This window comes from Delphinapterus leucas, chromosome 1 (genome assembly GCF_059928025.1).
Source record: "Delphinapterus leucas isolate spDelLeu-1000000601 "Yukka" chromosome 1, BTC_Dleu_Yukka2, whole genome shotgun sequence".
Lineage (NCBI taxonomy): Eukaryota > Metazoa > Chordata > Mammalia > Artiodactyla > Monodontidae > Delphinapterus > Delphinapterus leucas.
Window position 1 is genome coordinate 3630175 of NC_143129.1, and position 3598 is coordinate 3633772.

The window sequence follows — 3598 nt, forward strand, 5'->3', positions numbered from 1 at the left end:
GCCCCGAGACTGCTGACTGGGCAGAGAAAATGGCGTCAGGCACAGCTGCAGGGGCTCTTGCTGCCTGGAGTGGTGTTTATATTGATCTCAACCCAGGCACACCTGGGGAGGACTGGCCGGCACGGTCAGGCTGCCCAGGCCAGCCAATAATCACCCCTCAGGGGCTCACAGTTGCAGAAACTGGAACTTGCTGAATCGGCCAGGTCCAAGGAACAGGTGTGGGCTCCTGAGAGTCAGGATAGACAAGGGACTGCAGCTCTGGCTTGTTTTCTAATTATATTATCTGGCCCATGAGTGGGAGACAACTTCAAGAAAACCCTCTCCTAATGAGAGGAACCCAGGAGTCAGGGAGAGGAGGGGTGTGTGGTGGGTGGAGACAGAGGCCTGGTGCCCCGGGTGCAGTGGAAGTCTCTGGAAGACCAGGTGGAGGGAGGCCACACAGAGTGATGCCCAGGGTCACAGACCTGTCAGAGCTGCTGTTTGTTAGTTCAAGTCCTGCTCTGAGGTGCTCTGTGTCAGATCTGAGTGACAGGTGAACTGGGAGTGCTCTGCAATGAGGGCGATGTGCACGGTTCCTGTGTGCCCAGCCCTGCCACGGTAACTGCAAGGGTAGCTCTGTATCCTGAGAGTGGCCTGACCACGAGAGCCCCGTGGTCTGGAGTGGGGGATAGGTTCCCTGCTCAGGTGATCTCCATATCCTGGGATTGGCCTGATATCGAGAGCCCCATGGGCTGCTGGAATCCTGGTAAAAGATGTCAGGACAGTCAGTGAAGCCACCGAGGATAGACCTCCAGTAGTTCCTAAATCCTACACCCTGCTGGTCATTCTACCAACCACCAGGACATGGTATTCTGTATTAGTCTTCAATGATGCCTTCTTTTGTATTCCATTAGTGTCAGAGTCACAAGAAATTTTGGCTTGTGAGTGGCAGGTCTCAACATACAACTAAAACAATACTTCTGGGCCGTCTTGCCCCAAGGGTTCAAAAATTCCCACACCATCTTTGGGGAAAGCTCAGCTAAAGACCTAAAAGTCCTACCACTGGAAAAAGAAACACTCCTTCAATATGCAGACGACATTCTGAACACCAGCCCTACTAAGGAGACCTCTGAACTACCAAGCCAATAAAGGATACAAGTTGTCCAAGAAAAAGCTCAAATATCACAGACTACGGTGACCTGCCTGGGCTTCATTCTCACAGAAGGTCGGAGAAGCCCATCCCAGGAAAGGGAAGAAACAATTTACAGCCTTACCCCTTTCTAAAACTAGAAGACAGCTTAGGGGTTCCTGGGGAGGCCACGGTTTGCTGCTTCTGGATCCCTAACTACAGTCTACTAGCTGGGCCTCTATATGAAACACTGAAAGGAAAAGATGATGATCCTTTTGAATAGAATCCAGAAGTGGCCTTTCAAGAATGGAAAGAGCAGTCAATTCAGACCCTTGCCCTGGAACTCCCTAATTTAGCTAAACCCTTTGACCTTTACATTCCTGGTGAACGGTGAATCGCCATTGGAGTATTAGTGCAAAACCTGGGACCACTTGAAATGGAACAATGCAAGAATGCCATCCAGGTAGGATAAACTACGGTCACCAAGGGGCTTGGCCCACTGCCACATCTGGCCAAGATACTGGCGGTATCTAAAATCCTGGAAATCAGCAGCCCAAAAGGCCACCTCCCTCCTAAGGGAAAAGGACCCCAAGTGGTGTTCCTAACACCCAATGATGCCCTGAAGTTGCAGGGTTTGCTCTGTGGGCACACTGACCTCGAGTGAGGAGGCCTTCCAACTCCAAACTCCAGAGAGATAACCGGGGGCAACGGGGCACCATGACGACTCAAGTGACCATCACTTGACCTGGAGTTTCTCTCATAAAACAACAAGAGTGTGTCCCAAAAGAGTAGACTACTGCTTGCAGGACTTACTGCCCCCAGAGCGGACCTAATAATCCTGGCGGGGGAACCGTATATCACGCTGTCACCATAGAAAAGCCTACAGACACTGTGATAATGTTGGCCAATAAGACCGGCTGGACTCCTGTTTACTTCAAAAGGCTGTTGACTCAGTGGCCATCATGGTCCTTCATCACCCATGACCCTGGACTGTCTGGGAGTTGAGCGGACAGGGTCCTGACACCTGGTGCTCTTTTTACGTTAATTCAGGGGCCTAATTGAAGAAAGTGCAGACTACTGGTCAGAGCATCTAGGCTGGCAGAAACGGTCAGCCTAAGGTGGCCGAACAAATGCGGGGCGGGGTGAAACTGGACCTCACAGCATCACTGCACATCTCCTTCCTGGACCCTTAAAGGTCATTAGAATCTATAACACTTCCAATACTGGTGCTCAGGCAGACTAGCAGGAAGGCAGGAGGCCTGGGGACAATCAACGTCACCTGGAGGCTGCTGGGGAGAAGTTCTGACCCTCGCCCACGGGTATGAGGGCTCCTAACTCAGCACTCAGCAGTTACAGAAGAAGGGTCTGCACCCCCAGCACTCCAAGAATGAGGAAGGGGACAAAAGGCAGAAGAGGGGCTTGTCCCAGGCAAAGCCCCTTAAAAATCCCTGGGAGATAAAAATAGAATCTGGGCAATAAAATAAAGTCTAACCTTTTTTATCCTTTGTGCTTTGTCTAATTTCACGTGCTCCTAGGGTCCCGCATACAGAGGTTCCACACCCGGCACTTCAGACCAGATTTTCTAGTGCAGAATGGCTGGGTCGACACCTCAGCTCCTGGGGCACAGTGCACACTCCGTGATATAGAGCCTGAGCTGCAGCCAACCGGGCCCTCAAGAGCTCCGCCCCCTCGCTCTGACTGACTCTGACAGGATCTCTACACAGCAGCCCAGCCCACAGCCCACGGGGTAGCACATGCTCTCACCTCTGCATTCTCTGATCAAAATATAAAGTTTCCTTTGCTTCTGAACCAAACTCAGTCTCGATCTGTTGGCTCCAATGACACTGGGCAGGGGGACACTTGTTGGGGTCCACTCTGGAGGATCAATAACAGAAATTGAGAACATTGTAACTTCAATGAACAGATGTGTGAGCCAAACTGTAATTAACATAGAACAGTGTATAAGGCTCGGGTAAAATAAGATGTTTCTAACACTTCCATTTGATATTTCCATCACTTTATTATAAGCAAGTTCAGTGAAAAGGTTTGTCTTATTTGTCAGGTCAATATTAGAGAAATGAAGTGATTTCTTTCCAAGGATGTACATCTAATAATCTTGGTTAAGGCTTCAATCTTGTTTTAAATGCTTTTCCATTGAAAATGATACCTCTCTTTCAGCTCCCCCATTTCTGAGAAGTATAAAGTCTTATAATTTATTATTACCAAAGGGGAAAGGTGAGAGGAGGGATAAATTAACAGTTTGGGATTAACACATACACACTGCTATGTATAAAATCGATCATCAACAAGGAACTGCTGTATAGCACAGGGAACTACACTCAATATTTTGCAATAACCTATAAGGGGAAATAATCTGAAAAAGAATAGATATTTTTATTGACATCATCTATCAATGACAGTTAAAATGGAACCTAAGGGAAGCCGGTGGTGAGTGCTTCTGACCAGGAAGACTTCAATCATCTAAAGTTT